The following is a 20471-nucleotide window of genomic DNA, read 5'->3' as shown; positions in this document are numbered from 1 at the left end:
TTGAAAGTCTTGTCTTCCTCATCCATCTTGTTAGTCTGCTTCTTGGGATTTTTCAGGGGCTTCTTTTTGCCACCTTCATGTTAGGACAAGGTGCCTGCCACCCCTTCCCCAGACTCTGATCCTCCAAAAAGTGTTTTTTAAAGGGCTTAAACACATGGGAGTAATTCAGCATTGTTGTGGGGTCAAGTAAATATGATTTCCATCCTTGCCTTAACCATGATTTTGTGGCTGTACTATTTTTCTCAAAAGCATTTGTTTTTAGGTGTAATCCATTTGTAAACTAAGGTACTCTGTTCTTTAAAATTCAAACAACTATGACTCTAGTCTCCTTTACATGAACAGTAGACGTTCTGCATTCTTCCTAGTTTTAGTTGCTCAGCCTGTTCTTGGGAAAGAGAAGGGAAGCGGGAGGGTGGCTTTAATATTTTTCTTTAAACAATTAAGTGCTTGTCTGCTTGCTGTCTCTATTCTTTTTTTTTGTCTCTATTCTTTACAACAGAGGAAGGGAATAGTAGAGAAGTTCTCTAGAGGTTAGAAGCAATACAATTATTTAGGTTAAGTGATCTTTTTTTCTACTTCTGTTAGAATGTGTTTTCATTTGAAAACACATTTTTAAAGCAAAGAACACACCAGTATGTTCTGCATATATTTGTGGGCACCTTTGGTTTAAAGAGTTTGCAATGTGTGCCAGGTGCTGGTAGCTCAGGCCTATAATTCTAGCTACTCAGGAGGCAGAGATCAAGAGGATTGAGGTTCTAAGCCAGCCCTGGCAAGTAGTTCTGAGAGACCTTATCTCGAAAAAAAAGTCACAAAAATGGGCTGGTGGAGTTGCTCAAGGTACAGATCCTGAGTTCAAACCTCAGTACTGCAAAATAAATAAATAAGCAATGAAAAGAAAATTTTAGAAACAGCAATACCAATAGTACCTACTTCTCAGGGATTTAGTAAGTATATACATGGAAAATGAAAAATAAAATGATAATTACTAGCACAATCATTTTCTCCTTAAAGGAGACAATTTAGCAGTCAGAACACTTTGAAGCAATCATCTAGTTATGTCCCAAGAGCATCACAACTTAACATGGGCAAAACTTTCTGTCCTTTCCCTGTTACATCCAAAAATTGGGAACAAATAATAATAATAATAATATTGTTGTAGTTGTCATTTTTTTGAGCATTTACTACTCTTTGCCTAATAATACATATACTTTAGTTGCTAAATCTGCATAGTAACTCTGAGATAGATAATTTTGATTCCCATGTATCGTTATAGATGAGGACACACATACAAAGAGCTTAACTTGACCCATTAACCAACTAAATACCTCCTAAGTGGCAGAGTCTGAATTTGAACAGAGTCCGATTCCAAAGTTTCTAAAGAGAAACAGGAAATTCTGCTGTTAAGTTACCCACAAACATAATCACTAGATTTTTTTTTTCATTTCATAGCGGTTGATAGAGTTATTTAAAAATGCAAGTGCAATCATGATATTCTCTTGAATCACTTCAGATGCTCATTAAAATGGTTGGTTTCTGGAACTATAGTGAAGTTCCAAATCTGATCTCTAGGGTTATAACCAGGAATCTGCATTTTAATCAAAATTTCTCTATGAATCTTTGCACACTATATTTTGAGCACTTCTGATCAAGAGTATCGAATTCAGGCTTGCTTTGCCAGCACATACACTAAATTTGAAAGATTAACATGATCCCTATGTAAAGATGGCACACAAATGCATGAAGCATTCCATGTTCTTTTGATTGTGAAGAAACAAAGAGGATCAAGTTCAAACTCCTTGACTTGGCATAAAAAAACAATACCCCAGGCAATGATAGATAAAGTTCAACCAATGCTTGTGGGAAAAAATGAGGAGGCAGGGAGGGAAGTAAGTTAGGATGGTGGGTCAGGATACTAAAATTCTGGATGAAATTAAGGCCTGACAGCTGAAGATGTGGCTCAGTGGTAGAGAACTTGCCAGCCATGCATTGGACCCTGTGTTTGGTCCCCAGCACCACAAAAAAGAAAGTAAATTAAGGACTGAGCCCAGCACTTGGGAAGCTAAAGCAGGATTATTTAGAGTTCCAAGCCAGCCTGGGCTACATAGTTACCCCCTATCTCAAAAACAAAACAATACAAAAATTGAGGCTTGCAATAGAGGAAACGGGGAGACTAGAATCTCTACAGAAAGTCTGTACATATTAATTTCAAATTTTAATGGTTTTCTGCCTTATTTTCCTTTCTCCGGAAGGTCAGTTAGCCCTTGAAAAACAAATGCAATCTTAACTAAAGTGTAAGCTTAACTACTTACCTTTAAATGTCTTTCTCTCTCTCTTTTTTTTTTTTCATTTTAATTGTAACTTTTCCCATTTGAACTGGCGTGTGAGCAGGCTGTACCAGTAAAATGATTCAGTGCTTTTTCTTTTTTTGACTAGGGTTTGAACTCCAGGCCTCATGCTTGCTAGGCAAGTGCTGTATGACTTGAGCCATTCCACAAGGCCTTTTTGTGTTGGGTATGTCCAAGATAGGGTCTCTTGAACTATTTCCCCAGCGTTGGTTTCAAACTGCAATCCTCCTCCCACATACCTAGGATTACAGGCATAAGCCATCAGTGCCTGTCAGTTTAGATGGGAACATTAGCATATAGGAACACATTTGCCTTAAAGTCCTTCAGAGGCATGTACAGTCAGTCACATGTACAAAAGTAGAAGCTGCACATCTGTGTTCCAGTAGACCCAAATTTCTAAAGCATCCCTGGAAATTGTCCTGAAAGCTGCTTCACAAAGTCTGGATTTAAGGCCAAGCTCACCCAAGTGAGAAACCTCTTGATTCTTTCAACTGCTTCTCTCCTCTGACCCCACCCCTGGTCAAAAAGAGAAAAAGAAAATGATGTATAATTTTGCCACATACCATAGAATGGAATAAAAGAAAAGTAGAGGTAGAAAGAAACTTTAAAGTACTAAAAGCCATGCTTAAAGTTTTTATATGACTTGTGGAAAAACTGTCATACATAACTCATTTGATCTTCATAATAACTCTATGTAGTTGATATTGTCTTCATTTTATATGTAAAGAAACTGTAGCTATGTGACTTGACCATGGTCAAGGAAAGTTCAAGTCCAATTTCTAATTGAACAAATAAGGAAATGAAGACTCAAGAGAATAATTTATAGTTTGTGGAACACTGGTGGAACACAGGTCTCCTAATACCCAGCCTTCTTTCCCTCTGCTTATTCCTTTTGTTTTCTCTACATCGCACTCTTACTTGGTTCCTCTTACATACCAGGCACTCTTTCAGGGCTTGATAGTAGCTTTAATTTATCTAAAACTATAATTGTTGTAAAGGAGATGTGTACAAATGCAGTGGGATTGCAAAAGAGACACCTTGTTCTGTTAGGGAGAGGTTGTCAAGGAAGAATTCCTAGAAAGAAAGCAAGATGAGCTGAAACCTGTACAGTAAAATGGTGCTTTTCATGAAGTAAATACCAAAAGAATATTCCACAAAGAGGGAGCAAGCACATGAATAATTCATGTAGTTATTCACCTATAATATGACTCTGTAGTACTATATATTAATACTATTGGATCACTCTCTACCTAGAGGTATAAATTAGCCATTGTCTATGACTTAGCTCCCTTTTCCCCAGACCACTTGCATAAGTAAGTTGATAGGCAGAGAGGGCATTAGTAGATTCAATACAGGTACTGTTGAGCTTTTCAAATTTAAGCTACCCAGGGCTGGGGATGTAGCTCAGTGGGTACAGAATTTGTCTAGCATGTGTGATTCCCAGTACTAAAAAAGCTGAAAAGTATGTAAGTAAATAAACAAATAAATAAGGATTAGGGGCACGGCTCAAGTGGTAGAATGCCTGCCTAGCTAGTGTGAGGCCTTGAGTTCAAACTTCAGTACTACCAAAATAATAAAAATAATAATAGTAATAAATTGATTCAGCAAAAAAATTGAGCCGGTCATCAATGGCTCATGCCTGTAATCTTAGCTACTAAAAAGCCTTCACAAAAATAAGGCTGGTGGAGTGGCTCAAGGTGAAAGCCCTGAGTTCAAGCCCCAATACCCACCCCCCAAAAAAATTGAGTTACCCATGAGACATCCAAGAAGATATGATGATGACATGTCTGGAGATAGTTGATGTCAGGTGAGAAGTCTTACATGTTACACATGGTGATTAAACTGTAGGAGCCACTGAGCTTGCCAAAGAAGGACTATTTATTTTTCCGTTGACTCAAAAGTAATCTTGCTTACAATGAAACGCAGTTAAATCCAAACGTACATTATAGTAAAGTAGAATGTAAAGGAAAAGGCAGCAATATTTAGATTCTATTTTTGTCAGAGAGTTCAAATATTTATTCTAATACTCATTATCTAACAAGAGATCACAGTTGTCTGTCTCATCTGTAAGCTGTGGAGCAACTATACGTTTCTCACTTTGTACTTTACTATTATTATGCTAATTTTAATATTTTATTTTTCCTCTCAGTTCTTCTTTTTGTTTGCAAAAGCAAAACAATTCAGTCAAGAGCAGAGTGGTTCATACCTGCAATCCTAGCTACTTGGAAGGTTGAGGTCTGGATCGCAGTTTGCTTCGAGTCCAGCCAGGCCAAATAGTTCACAAGACCCCATCTCCAAAATAACCAGAGCATCTGCATTGCAGGCACAAAGCCCTGAGTTCAAATCCTAATCCTATTTTTTTTAAATCAAGTTATTTTAAACAAAAGTGAAAATTATTATGAGGAGGTAAGGTTATTAGCCCAAGTCTAAGATTGGAATGATGTAGCCAGGACTCAGGAAGCACTACATTGAAGACTACACTGCTTTAAGATGGCCAAGATATGTATTTTCCCATGTCTGCCATTGCTTTGTGTCTCTTCATTCTTCGTTATTGGAAGATCAGTCTTATGTTCACCACATTATGGTTAAAGAGTGACTAACTGTAGCTTCAAATATTCATAAATTACAGATTCAGCCACACAGAGAGAATGACTTCTGTTTTGATTCACTGTTCAATTCTGGAGGAAATGACTTGAGAGCTGTTTAGTCATCTGTGGCCAGCTTATACCAGAGCATCACACAAACCTGAGGGGCAGGGAAAGGTACTAGTAGCTGGAACCCAATCATAATGACTTACAAGAGCCAGTTATTGCTGGGCAGTGGTATAATCCTAGCTACTCAGGCTGCAGAGATCAGGATGCTCAAGGTTAGAAGTCAGACCAGGCAAATAGTTTTCAAAACCCTACCTCAAAAAAAATCCATTACAAAAAGGGCTGGCAGAGTAGCTCAAGGTATAGGTCCTGAGTTCAAACCCCAGTACTGAAAAAGAAAGAAAGAAAGAAAGAGTACATATTGACTTGTTACTTTAGAATCTAATTGTCAGTGTATCTGTTTTCTTTATCTCTAGTTTCCCTAATTCTTCCAACACTTGTGCTCATACACACACACATACTCACTTCTGTATATGTAAATATGTACACACCCACACGTATTCCTCATTCCTTATACATTAGTTTCAATGTAACAGATCAGTACTCTCTTTAGATTTAGCATTAGAATCTCAAGCATTTATTCACAAAAAATTCATTTGTGATTTAGTTTTCATGTTTGCATTCTAAAAATATTTATTGAGCAGTTATTGCTTGTTTAGTACTAGAACTATAAAGCAATATAAGTGTATGATTACATACTTTTATTTTCTAAAAGACCTTCAAAATTCTTTTTTTTTTCCTTTGGTGGGACTGAGTTACAACTCAGGACTTCACACTTGCAAAGCAGGGGCTCATTCACTTGAGTCAAACCTTCAGTCTATTTTGCTCTGATTATTTTGGAGATGGGAATCTCCTGAACTACTTGTCTGTGCTGACTTTGAACTGATATCAACCTGATCTCAGACTCCCAAGTAGCTTGGATTACAGGCTTGAGCCGTTGGTGCCCAAATGACCTTTAAAGTTCTTCACCATTTTTTCAAATAAATACTTCACCAGGAATTGTACCAATTTTGACACTCAAATTATATGAATCCTAATTACATGCAGCAAATAGAATGGTAGTTTTTAGAGTAGGTTACTGCATCTGTCAGATTTTCTTCACTGTAACAAAATATTTGATATGAGCAATATAAAAGGAAGAACAACTTCCGAGGTTTCAGTTCATCATTGTGGGGAGGATGTGGGAGACCAACTCACGTCAAGGAGACCAGTCAGTAGAGACAGAATGCCTGAGCTATCTGACTTTCTCCTTCTTCCCCTGTTACTCCATCCAGGCCCCCAGCCCATGGGATGATGCCACGGACATTCAAAGTGAGTCTTTACCCCTTAGTTAAACCTTTCTGGATACATCCTCACAAACACACCCAGAGGTGTGGTTTACTAATTTCTTAAGTGTTTTTCAATCTAGTCAAGCTGAGAATCAAGATTAGCCATTATAGTTATTGTACAGGAGAAGATGAACATGAATTTGGAAAGACATGTATTAGTCTGGACAGCCATGTGTAAGTAGTCACAGAAGAATACTCTCTGAGAGGAGCAGATAGCACCTGTCACAGACCTCTAGAGTAAGCAGTGGTTTCTTGCAGCAAGCTGGATGATATTGTTAATAAATAAATAAATAAATACTTTTATTTTATGCAAGGTATATGTATTTATTATTTAAAATCAATTGAAGTGCTGGGCACTTGTAGCTTATGCCTCTAATCTTAGCTACTTGGGAGGCAGAGATCAGGAGGATGGCAGTTTGAAGTCTGCCCCAGGCAAATAGTTCCTGAGACCCTATGTTGAAAATACCTAACACACAAGATGGTAGGCATAGTGACTCAAGTGGTAGAGCATCTGCCTAACAGGTGTGAGGCCCTGAGTTCAAACCCAAGTACCACCAAAAAAAAAAATCAATTAATAAATGCATATATATATATATATATATATATATATATATATGCAGTATGAGCTGTTTTGGAAGTAGTGAGGTACCTATTTCACAGCCTTTTAGCCAAGTGCCCAAAACAATAAACAACAGGGTGAGCCTGGTGGTACATGCCTGCAATTTCATCTATGAAGAAGGCCTAGGTAGAAAGATTGCAGTCTAAGGCCAGCTCCAGGGGAAAGCAAGACCCTATCTGAAAAATAAAATAAGGCTAAAAGGGTCAGACAGTGTGGCTCAAGTGGTAGAGCACTTGCCTAAGAAGCAGGAGCCCTGAGTTCAAGCCTCAGTGCTGTCAAAACAAAACAAAACAAAAATCAAGCTGGGCATGGTGGTGCATATCAGTAGTTCTAGCTGTTTGGGAGGCAGAGGTAAGAAGAGTTTGATCTGGGGCCAGTCTAGGCAAAACCACAAGCTATTTGAAAAATAACTAAAGCAAAGCAAAAGTAGGCTAAGAGTGTGACTCAAGTGGTAGAGAGCTTGCCTATCAAATGTGAAGCCCTGAGTTCAAACCCTAATACAGCCTACATAAATAAATAACAGGAATATTATCTAGGATACAGAAATAGCTTTGATTATTTCCATAAATTTTTCTGGCTTAATACCAACCCTAGAAAACATCTCTTAGAAGTGGGTATCTCCCATTTCCTTCTACAATTCACCCACTACTCTGGTGGGCCAGCTTGCATTGACTTTGTCTCTACTATCCTTTATTAGCCACACTTTAATCTTCTGCTCTTGATCACATTTATTCTTTTTATTAATGGCTCTGTCTTGCCTTTCTGTTTCTTTCCACATCTTATCTTATTGTTATAGACCCACATATTAATAGAGGGGATCTAATTATCGAATGCAAGGTGTTCCTGATGAACAGAGCTCACCTTTTAAGCCATGCCACAGGCTTCTTAGACAGGAGCCTTGCCTTAATCTAACTAATTATGAGCAGTATATTTATGTAATCTGATAAAAAAATCTGGAAACACACACACACACGCACACACATGCACACACACACACACACACACACACACACACACACACATACACTGCAGCTTAAAAACTGAGTATACGACATAGGCTACCTAGTGGAGATGGCAGTTGATAGAAGAAATAGGATTCTAGGCAGGCAAAAGAAGTTAATGAGCATGTTTGTAAAATAATGGCATAGTGTATTTAGCAGAGAACATGGGAACAAATTTAATTAATTCAAGTAGATAATTTGATTAGATTTAAGTGGGAGATAGGAATGGAAATTAGGTATTATCAAAATGTGGAAAGTCTTTTAAAGTTTAGTAATTCACCTGCAACAGTAAGGTGCTATTTGTATGTTAGTGAACAGAAAAGTAAAATGATTGCAATATGACAGGAACATTTTTCTGATGTTCTTAGGCATAAGTGGGAAGAAGAGTAGTCTGTTAGAAAGCAATGAATTTGAGTAGTAAAAATGAAAATAGAAAGAAAAGGAGAGAGAAGAAAGAGGAATAGAAATTGATTCTATTTCAAAACTGCCTCTGGGTTGGAGGGTTTTTGAAAACTGTTACTATTAGCATGTCTTGCATTTCTTTCTTGTGGGATTTTGTTTGTTTGTTTTTGGTGGGACTGGGGTTTGAACTCAGGATTTTGTGCTTGTAAAGCAGGTACTCTACCACTTAAGTCATACTTCTAGTCCATTTCGCTCAGGTTATTTTGAAGATGGGGTATCCTGAGCTGGCCTCGAACCCAGATCCTTCTGATCCTGGCCTCCCAAGTAGCTAGGATTACAAATGTGAACCACTGGCACGCAGCTTAGGTTTAATCGAATGACCCAAAAGTTTCAGGAAAGAGGCCTGTCTACAGATTACTACATTTTCATTTTCTACAAAAAAAAACATTCAATGAGTTGTCAGCATTTCTTCTACCAACTATAGTCTTTCCTCAAGATGAAGGTTTTTTGTTTTCTTTTGTTTTTTTGAGGTACCTATGTTTGACCTCACGGCCTTGCTAGGCAGATGCTCTACCACTTGAGCCATGTCCCCCTAAGGCAGAGTTCTTTTGGGTTTTTTTTTTTTTTTGTGATACTGGGGCTTAAACTCAGGGCCTACCCCTTAAGCTACTCTATCAGCACCCCCTTTTTTGTGATGAGTTTTTTCAAGATAGGGTCTCACGAATTATTTGCCTGAGCTGGCTTTGAACCTTGAACCTCCTGATCTCTGCCTCCTGAGTAGCTAGGATTATAATCGTGAGTCACTAGCACCCAGTTTTAAGGTGGAGTTTTTTACTGCATGTACTCTAGGACCTGAACCTGGCATAGCTTATGGTCTCTCAGACATAGATGACTATGCTTATAACTAATACATTTTGTGGACAGGACCAGGTGTCTTCTTAAGAGGTTTAGAAAGGCATTCTGTCCCCCATTAGAGCACAGAAACTGCAATCCTAACAGATAGCCTCTATAATCACATAGCAAAAAACATTTCTCTTAACTACAGATAGTATTAATGACAGTGAATCTCATAAGATTATAATGGAGCTAATGTCATAGCCATCTTAATATTGAAGGGCAAAGCATCACTCGTGTGTTCGTGATGATACTTGCCAACAAACATTCTGTGCTGCCAATTTTATTGAAGTATAGCAATGCATTTAGGTAAAGTACATGATACTCAATAATAAATGACTTTTTAAGTTTATGTATATATGCCACTTTTCTGTTATTTTAGAGTGTACTCTGCTACTTATGAAACAGTTCACTGTAAAACATTGTGTTGTATATAGCAACTTCATACATCTTGTGCTTACCATGTCTCTTGATTGCATCAAAATGTTATGTCAAGTGACTGATCATCTAAGTTTGTGTAAATACACTTTATGTTATTCACACAATGATGGAATCACCTAAGGACTTGGTTTTCATGATTTATTCCATCCTCTTTCATCTTTTCTTTTTTGGTGCTGTAACTCAAACCCAAGGTCTTATGCATACTAGGCAAGTTATCTACCACTGAGCTACATCTCAGCCCAACTGTGTCTCCCCTTTAGGTAACATGTAACTAATAAAAATAACAAGAAGTTCAGCATATTGAACATTCAACTGCCTTTTTCAACTCAAGTCATTATGACCGCAAGGCTTGTGCTTTATTTTTGAAATGTTTTTTTTGAGACAAGGTATAGTTTGTAGCCCAGGCTGCTCTCAAACTTATGATCCTCTAGTCTTAGTCACTGAAGTGCTGGAATTACAGGCATGTACCATGAGGTTTGGGTCAAAGCCATTTTTATTTTGTTTTGTTTGCTTGTTTTTGGCAGTATTGGGGGTTGAACTCAAGGCGTCCCATTCATTAGGCAGATGCTTTACCACTTTAGTCACATCACCAGTCCTTTTTGCTTTTATTATTTTTGAGTTAGGGTCTCACTATGCCCAGGCAAATCTGGATCACCTCCTCCTGCTTGTTGCTTACCTGTGTAGCTGGCAAGACAGGTGCCGTTTGGGAGTCTCCTGAACATTTTTGCCTGAGCCGGCCTCAAACTGTGATCCTTCTGATAGTCACCTCCCAAGTAGCTGGGATTACAGGCTTGAAGCACCTCCCCTAACTAAAGCCTGTGCCTTTAATCACTATACAATAGCTTATTTGGACAGACCAATAAATCCAGGTTTCAATCCTGTATAACTCTAATGATTTTTCCTGTTCTTAATATAACTAAATTAAAAAACATTTCTTTTTCTAGAACTGGAGTTTGAACTCAGGGCCTCATTCTTGCTAGGCAGGAACTTTACAGCTTGAGCCACTCCACCAGCCCTTAAAAAAACATTTTTAAAAGTTGTCCTTTAAAAGAAAAAAGAAAGAAAAAGAAAAAAAAAGTTGTCCTTTGTTATCTTAATAATAAAGAGTTAAACATGGAATTTTATTTGCATTAAAAAACAATTTTTTTTCCGGTACTGGGGTTTGAACTCAGGGCCACTCCACCAGTCTTTTTTTGTAATGGATTTTTTGAGATAGGTTCTCTATTTGCCTGGGCTGGCTTCAAACCATGCTCCACGTGATCTCTGCTTCTTGAGTAGTTAGGATTGCAGGTGTGAGCCACCAGTGCCCGGCTAAAAAAATTATTTTTAATTCTTAGTTCTAATAGGATAAATACAGACTGTGGGAAATGGCATTTTTATAGCTCTTTAATTTTCTTTGCTGGTTTCCTGCCTTTTTAAAGAAAATTTCATGTATAAAAAATAACAGGAGAATATAATGTTTATCCATGCATGCATCACACACCTTAAATAATTATCAACTAAGGGGCACACGTTTCATCTATATTCCAACCCATATTCCTCTGCCTTCTACCAATTTATTTTGAGGCAAATCCCAGATTCTGTATCATTCTATCTGCAAATATTTTATGATGCATTTCTAAATTATAAGAATTCAGGAGGCTTATGCCAATAATCCTAGCTACTTGGGAAGCAGAAATAAGGAGGATCAAGATTCAAAACCAGCCTGGGCAAATAGTTTGCAAGACCATATTTTGAAAAATCCATTCACAAAAAAAGGGCTGGTGGAGTGGCTCAATGTGTAGGTCCTGAGTTCAAGACCCAGTACCACAAAAAACAAACAAACAAACAAAAACCCATGATCATATATACACATTTATATATAGAACATGTTTGTAATAGTGGAACTACTATATGACACTCAGGAGAGGAGGGAAAAGAAAAGAGAATGATAGTCAAAAATATTGAAATACATTACATCTGTGCAGTTAAGGCTATAATAATATGTACTGGAAACTATTGAATAATGGGGGGTGGGATGAAAGGGGTAAGGGAGAGTAACAGAACGGGGTTGAATTGATCAAAGTAAAGTATATTTACTGCTGGGATACATCAAGAAACCCCTTTGAACATTAGCTTTGGAATTAAAAATGAAAGCCAAGCCATTGGTGGTTCATGCATATAATCTTAGCTACTCAAGAGGCAGCGATCAGGAGGATCGTGGTTCAAAGCCAGCCTGAGGAAATTGTTCCTAAGACCCTATCTCGAAAAAACCCTTCACAAAAAAAATAAAGGGTTGCTGGATTGACTCAAGGTATAGACCCAGAATTCCAACCAAGGGGGTACTTATGAAGGTGGAGAGGGTGAATGGAGGACATGAAGGTGAGGGAATATGGTTGATGGGCTTCATATACATGTACAAAACACAATGATGAAACCTCTTGCAATTGCTTTAAGTGGGGAGATGGTGGGGCAATTTAACCAATGTACAATGTGAGGTTATTTGGAATTGGCTCACTGAATCCCTCCTATACAATGAATATGCTAATAAAATGAAAGAATTAAAAATGTAGCTTACTATAATTTATAAACTAACAACAATTCTTCCAAATTATTAGACGTTTACTTTGTGTTTAGCATATTTATGTGTGCATGTGTATAAGTGTGTGGGGTGTGTGTGGGGGTGTGTGTATGTGTGTTCAAATATTCCAAATATATCCAAAAGAGCCTCTGCTAATAACACAATATCAGAATCTGGGCGGCTTAAAACAACACTAAATATCTGTCTCACAGTTCAGTTCTGGAGCTAAAAGTCAGAAATTATGGTGTCCACAAGGCCATGATCTGTTCAAAACATGTAGGAATCTTTCTTTTGCTTCTTCTGGGTTCTTTTTTTTTTTTTGCCAGCAAGCCTTGGTACTTCTTTGCTATATCACTCCGACCTCTACTTCTATCTTCTCCCTGTGTGCCTTTATTTCTGTCTCTTCTCTCTTGTAAGGACATTAGTCTGGTTGGATTACAAATGCACTCTATTCCAGTAAGACCTCATCTTAATTAAGTACATTTGAAGCAGCACTATTTTCAAATGAGATTACATTTTGAGGTATTGTGGATTAGGACTTCAACATGTTCTGGGGGAATTCAACCCATTTCATTCATGTGATGCCCAGAAGACAAGCAGGAATTTTCAGCTGTTGAGGGTTCTTGGGTCCACTCTGAGGTTGAAAGCAGAGGCAGACTCCAGAAGAAGAGGTCACAAAGATTTTATTTGTAGAGAAGAGAAGAGAAAGTCTGCATGGGGGCACGTAGAGGGACCCAGAAACTGGTGGTCCTGTGGGTCAGGTTGGAAATTGGGTTTATAGTCTTTGTTTTGCCCAAGGGAGAAGATGTCTCTCAGGTGCAAACAGATGTTTCTTGGGAAGGAGAGGTATCTCCTTGGCCAATTGTCACCTTTTGGGACCTCCTGCGGTCCTCCTTCAAGTCCTTCCTCTCAATGGTTGCCCTAACTGCTGTTAGGAATAGGGATGAAGAAGTCTATTCAATGACTGCTTCCTGCTGACAGGGGGCAATGAAGAGGCCCATAGCATCAGGGCTGACCACGAGAAGGACTACCTAGGGGACTGTTATAGTAGGTCGCTTTCCACTCCAACAGGGGCATCTGTAGTTTGATAGATTTTAGGGGAGAGGAAACAACTTGACAAGTAAGTTAAAAATGCAAGACCCAAACACAAGTAAGAGAATAATGGCAACTATAGGCCCCAGATAGGGTAGGAACCATGTCCTGGAGGGGAGCCAGGATTTTATTTGGTTCCATACCTGTGTAGAAACCTGATTTTTGAGGGACTGTTCCTGGAGCCACTTAGCCTGTTGGAGAATGTAGTTTGCACATTCCTCTACAATGTCTGAAGTGTTTATATATGTGCAATAGGAAGTATTGGCAATGGCACATACACCTCTTTGTTTAGCCAAAAGAAAATCTAGGGCCAGGCAGTGGTCCATGACTATACAGGCAAGGGATGACAAGGACCTTTGCATGTCCTTAATGGCAAGGCCTACTTGGTCTGAGGTGCTCTCTACTACTTTGGTTAGGTTTTTTATAATCACATGATTGGCAATCACCCCATAACTGATTTTAGCTAGGGCTGTAATGAATGCTGTCATCCCTAAAACTATTAAAATAACTTCCCTTTTGAGTTTAAAAATTTCCCTAGGTCATGTGGGGTATAAACTGTTAGGGGCTGGTTTAGGACCAGCTTTTGGCACTTGAAGGCTAACTGTAGTGACTGCTTGAAAACTTCCTGGCCATCCCTTGGCTACCTGATCTAATTCTTTACTTAAGTAGCCCACTGGCTGGGAAGTGATGCTCTGGAGCTGAGTCACCACTCCCAGGGCCAATCTTCCCTTTTTATAGACATGTAATTGAAACTTGTCCTATACTGTGAGATCCAGGGCTGGAGCGGTCATAAGGGCCTTTTTTTAACTGGTGGAATGCATTATTTTACTTGTCATTCCATTTAATAAAGGGATGGGGATCCTTCTGTGCTTCCTTAAGGATTTGATATAAGGGCCTGGCTAGGTCTGCATATGCCAGGACAGGTGACAGTATCCTGTCACCTCCAAAGGCCTTCAATTGTTTTAGAGTCTTAGGTAGAGGAAACATCAGGATTGGACAGATTCTATCTTTTTTTAGAGCCCTCATTTCTTTCTCCAGGTTAAGACCTAAATATGTAACCCTAGACTGACATAACTGGGCATTTTTGTCATTGTTGTTGAGATTTTATAATCTCTATCTGCTAGGAAGTTTAGTAAGGACTCAGTGGCTCATGAAATGACAGGCTCAGTAGGTCCACAGAGGAGGAGGCCATCTACATATTGCAGCAGAGTAGCTTGTGGATATTGCCATTCTGCCAAGTTTTGGGTTAGAGCCAACCCAAAGAAATGGGGGCTGTCTCTGAATCCCTAGGGGAGGACAGTCCAGGTGACCTGTCCAGACTTTTGTGTGGGGTCCTCAAAGGCAGAGATAGGTTGACTTTTAGGATATAAGGGAATGAAAAAGGTGTACTTTAAGTTCAGGACAGAGTAGTAAGAGGTACCTAGAGGTATTTGGGCTAAAAGTGTATAAGGATTTGGAACTACAGGGTGGGGAGGCACTGCTGCTTCATTGATCAGGCAGAGATCTTGGACTAGGCTCCATTTGTTAGGTCCCTTCCTGACACTGAGAAGAGGAGTATTATATGGGCTGGAGCATTCTATTAGCAGTCCCTGTCTTTTTAAGTTTTTGATTATGGGTATTAGACCCTCCTTAACTTAAAGGATATTGTTTTTGATGGGGAAATCAAGAGGTGGCCTTGAGATGAATTAGGACTGGGACTGTTGTTCGTGCCTATCCCACTGTATGTCTGTCCATTCACATTGTGGGGTCTACTTGTTCCTCTATCAGGGGAAAGCAAAAGTACTTTCCTGGGGATAAAAGGAGCTGTACCCCCAATTTAGATAGAAGGTTTCATCCTAGCACAGGAGTAGGGGTTTCTTGGAAAATTAAAAAGGAGTGACAGAAGTGGAAATCTCCACAGGAGCAGGCTAGAGGCTGAGTGAAATAATGCTGTAGGGGCTGACCTTATATGCCCTGAACATATAAGGACCTGGTCCAGGTGAGAAAGGAATAGCTGAAATGCTGGCTATGGTATCAATAAGGTGGCTGACCTTGTGCTTTTCAATAATGAGTATCACCTGGGGCTTCTCTGCTTTTCTGGTGGTTACAGGAGCCTGAATGGGGGCCCGCGAACCTGTCTTTGGTGGGAGGCTCTGGCCTTGGTTCCCCAGGAAACCGAAGACAGTGTGCTTCCAATGATTTTCCCAGCAAATGGGGCAGGGTTCTGGAGGTGGCTTCCTCCGGGGGCACTCCCTCCTAAAGTGGCCTGCCTGTCCACATTGAAAACATGTCCTCGGCTTTGGATTCTGCTTGGGGGGAACCTCTCTGAGCATTGCAATCAGAGCCTCTTACAATTTATTCTTTCTCATTTCCCTCTCCTGGTCCCTTTTTTCTTTTTCTAAGTCTCTATTATAGCATATGGATGTGGTTACACAGACCAATTGGTTTAGATCTCTGCTCCCATCAGCCACCAGTTTTTGAAGACTTCTACAAATATCTGGGGCTAATTTATCTTTTAGGACAATCTCCTTCTTCTGTGACTCTGGTACAATGTTGGTATGCTTTTGTAAACCATTCTTAAGTCTCTGTAGGAAAGCTACTGAGGTTTCTAAGAGTCCTTGCTCTACAGCTGTGACTTGGGAGTAATTAAGGGGTTTATCTTGGCTCTCCTCAGGCCCTGAAAAATGCAGCAGATGAAATGGTTACAGGTCCATTCATCCTTGTCATTTTTAGGGTTCCACTTAAGATCATACCTAGGCATTACCTGATCTCCTGTGTCTGTCTTTCTCCCCCCCCCCACAAGGGCTCAGTCTGAAATAGGCCTGTGGGGTGGGGGGGGTCACATTTATCTAAGTGATAATCATCCCCAGCTTCAGCTGCCTGATCTAGTACTCACTATTTCTCCAGAGAAGTAAGATTTGATTTCTGTCATCGGGGAGACCCCTTTGAAATTATGGGGGGCCCTTGGGCATTAGGTGGTTTTTTTGTTCTGGTTCCTCAAGGGAGTTTGGGAGCTTTTGTAAAGGGTCAGCATAATCTAGGTATCTAGCCTGCATTTGGTCAGCCATTTTGGGTGGTCTCTTAGAAAAAAAAAGTTGAATATACAGGACTTCAGTCCACTTTCCCTCCTTTTTACAGAACATATCTAATTAAAGAATGATATTATAATTAAGGCTCCCTCCTTCTAGCCATTTTCCCCCATCTCCCAGAGAATATTGTGGCCAGGCTGGGTGCAGTAAAACTTGAGTTTCTTTCTTTGAAAACTTTCTGGATCAAGGTCTTTCCAATGTTTTAGTAAGTAGGCAAGGGGTGATTCTTCTGGCGTACTGGAAGCTTCATTTCCCCATCTAAAAAGGGAAGCAAGGGAAAATTTATCACCTTAACAGAGGTTTTCTCCCTTTACCTAGGCATCCCCAGGTGGGGAGATCCTCTACATGGGAGAGGGCGTCCCTCTCTCCTATGCTCTCCTGCCACTGCCACCTGTGGCTAAGGTTGTGGGGAAACATTTAGGTATGTCTGGCTGCAGCCATCCCGCTGGAGTGACCCTGATCAATTTTTTTTCTTTGTTTGTTTTGCTTTGCCTGTTTGCCTTGTGACCCAGGTACCTGGTTCTCCTCTACCAGCTGAAGGCTTGTAACTTAAAAACACTATGTCAAAGTAACCAAGAGGGCTTGCACAGCCAGAGGGGGGACCCTTGTGGAGACATGGACAGGTACTCCTGATGAGGTAGACTTTTGTCCCCCTATATATCCTATGAGACACATATGTTTTCTATGAAAAGAGAGGGAGTGTCTGAAAACATTGTTTTTTGCTGCAGTAAGAGACAAACAGAGAAGACCATTGAGGTGTCTATTCCCTTAAGTCTTTTTTTCCCCCTGAGGGCAGACTACAGTAACTTGCTTAACTAGATCAACCAGATGACTGACAAAAAGAGTTAAGCCCAAGTTAGAGAGTAGCACTTTCTGGTGTCTGTCATGGGGGATGTAGGGAACGCTCCCAGACTGGACTGAAGAAGGAAGCCCACTGCTATTTAGAATAAAGGGGGGAGGCCACTTATCCTGATCTACTTGGGAAAGAGGAAGGAGAACCTGAGGATTGGGGGAAAGAGAGTTCCCAAGCTCAATGCATAAGGGATTATTAGTCATCACTACTATCCAGATCAATCCCACCAGAGGCAGTACTAGAGCACTGGAAGTGAGGGGTGACCTCCACTCTCTGGCCACGGGAACTGTGAAGAAAGTGTAGAGGTCTGATAAGAAAGTGTAGAGGTCTGATTGTCTTTTTGCCATGGACATGGCTGAAGTGGTCCAATACTTAGCCACCTTTGGAGCCTCAGGATGAGTCAGGAAGTTGCATCTTCAGCCTTCGGCTGTTACCAGGGAGTTGCCCCAGCCAGAGCACCCTTATAACTTGAAGAGAAACTTTCCTTTCCACTGGCTGTTTTTGGACCTCTCCTAAATGGGTCAGATCTCAAAGGGAGAGAGAGTTTAAGGAGGGAGGGAGTTGAGAGTTGAGAGGAAAAAAAGCTTTAGTGCACTGAAGTTTAGCTCTGCCCATGTAGCATTGGCAGTCTGGTACAAGCCCCCAATTGGCCCCTGATTTATCAGGGTGCCTGCCTTAACAGCTATAGAGGGTTTGGAGCTTTTCCCCCAGGTTCCTGAGGGAGAAAGCCTTCCTAGTGAGAGAGAGAGAGAGAGAGAGAGAGAGAGAGAGAGAGAGAGAGAGAAAGAGAGAGAGAGAGAAGGTTAGCCTGAGAGATCCACCTTAGCTAAGCCATGGTGGGGGTTTCTCCTGGAGGACAGACTCCATCGGAGTGCTGGATGATCACAGCCACTTTCTAGGCAGTCCCCTCCAGTTTGGTGCAACCTGTACCGAGCTCAGCTCAAGAAGTGTCCCTTCGTAGGTTGCCAGATATGATGCACAGAAGACATGCAGGAATTTTCAGCTGTTGAGAGTTCTTGGGTCCACTCTGAAATTGAAAGCAGAGGCAGACTCCAGCAGCAGAGGTCAGGAAGATTTTATTTGTAGAGAAGAGGAGAGAAAGGTTGCATGGGGGCATGCAGCAGAACCCGGAAATCAGTGGTCCCATGGGTCAGGTTGGAAATTGGGTTTTATAGCCTTTTTGTTTTGCCCAAGGGTGGAGATGTCTCTCAGGTGCAAACAGATGTTTCCTGGGAAGGAGAAATATCTCCTCGGCCAATTATTACCTTCTGGGACCTCTTGCAGTCCATCCTTCACATGCACTGTAACTGATATATCTGTATGCTTTATACTTCTAGTAACTTTATTTTAATGTAATTAATTTTTTTGGTGGGACCAGGGTTTGAACTAGGACTTAATGCTTGCAAAGCTGGCTCTCTACCACTTGAGCCACACCTCCAGTCCATTTTGCTCTGGTTATTTTTGAGATGGGTCTTGAGATCTATTTGTTCTTGAACCATGATCCTCTATATCTCTGTGTTCCAAGTAGCTAGGATTACAGGAGTGAGCCATGGGCATATGACTATTGCAGTTTATTTTGAAGAAGTTTATCTTGTAGAGTTTCTTATTGTCTGGATTTTGCTTATGGTATTTATATAGGATTACTTAACATATTCATCTATGCTCTGCCTGTGCCCTGGGATTCTCAGCTTGGGCTATTGGCATTTGAGTGGATAGTTCTTTATTAATAAGTGGGGCAGGGCTTTCTGTGCACTGTAGGATGTTTAGCAGCAACAACCTGGCTTCTCTGCATATATGCCAGTAGGTCTCCCCTGTTGTGGTAACCACAAATTTCTCCAAACATTGTCAAAATGTCCTCTGGGGGGCAGAATTATCCCCCCTTCTCCTCTCACGCTCACCTCCATCTTCATTTCCAATCTTTCACTGAGAACCACTAACCTAAAGTCTTTGCTCCAGAATAACCTGGTCCCAATGTATGAGAACCATCCACAAAGAGCTGTAAAACCAAAGAAAAGAGGCAGACAGATCCAGAATTAAAGAGTGCAATTTATTGCTAACTTAATGACAAAAGCATGGTCCTGGGCAGCAATAAGACCAGACAGATCCATGAGATTTGAGTGAGAAGATGCAGGCTAATAAGATGGTTGGGGCAAATGTGACTTCATTGACGCCAGAATGTAACTGCTTTATCTCAAGCTAATTCCAAGAGCTAAACACATTCCTGGGGACCATGTCTGGTCATAAAGCTCTCTACTCACTGTAATGGTTTTGTCTATTTATAGTATGCTGGGAAACTGCAGTGAAAACACAGTAGGTTTACTCAGAGGCAATCATAGTGGTTATGAGTCAGAATGGCTGCACTCACATGAAGCTGGATCCATGCAGTCTTTATGAGATCCAGGTTTAATTTTTTTCATCATGATTATTGATAGTATGTGTCCTTTTATCAGGAGGTGCATAACATCTAATAGCCTTTATTTAATTGCTACATTACACATTACAGAGATCATTGCATGGATGTTTATTTCATTAATTGTTGTGAAATGGTGATGTGTGAGTTCTATCATTGCTTTGTTCTGGCCATATATTTGCTGTGTACTTTCATAAAAAGACACTCCCCTTCATAAACTTACTTGCTTGATAACTATGAGATACAGTCTGAATTAGAAACAGGATAAATGATAATTTATTAAAGAGTTATCAAAATGATGGTTTCCTGTCACCATCCATCATGGTTTGAAACATATTTGCCATGATTCAGCTGACTCATGGAAATTATTAGGTTAACAGACATCATACAACCTGTGAAATGTAACCTGACCTTCACTTGAGCAGTATGTTTACGAGACACTAGATTTTACCTTCTTATGAGTGTTGATCACCTTAAACTTGCATAGACTTGCCTTTACATTTTATAGATGTGAATCTGTGAAATACTAAAGGTATTTTCTGTTCTCATCCTACAGTGGGCTCAACCTCTAAATTCAGTCTTCTTCCAGATGTTGTACTGCTTTTGTTTTAGATAGGTTCTTATTAGGTTTTAATTTCTAAGGTGACTTGTTTGTGAAACATCTTGGCCACTTGTCCTCTCATTCATTATCTTAATTCTAGCTCCCTGGTGTTCTCCTTAGATCCTTGTCTTCATGGAGATCTCCTCTTTCTTCAAAGTCTTTGGTTTGAAGATTCTTAACTCCACCTATTAGCTAGATCCCTTTTA

General features: G+C 40.1%; 1 non-coding gene across 1 annotated transcript; it reads left to right on the top strand.

The window, feature by feature from the left end:
* Positions 1-7149: 7149 nt before the first annotated feature.
* On the top strand, positions 7150-7221 carry Trnal-aag (transfer RNA leucine (anticodon AAG)). Its single transcript has one exon. It is a non-coding gene; the product is annotated as a tRNA-Leu (tRNA).
* The last annotated feature ends 13250 nt before the right edge of the window (positions 7222-20471 follow it).

This window comes from Castor canadensis, chromosome 9, assembly GCF_047511655.1.
Source record: "Castor canadensis chromosome 9, mCasCan1.hap1v2, whole genome shotgun sequence".
In the NCBI taxonomy this organism is placed as follows: domain Eukaryota; kingdom Metazoa; phylum Chordata; class Mammalia; order Rodentia; family Castoridae; genus Castor; species Castor canadensis.
The sequence above is the reverse complement of the archived record's forward strand: the minus strand, read 5'-3'. Positions and strand labels throughout refer to the sequence as shown.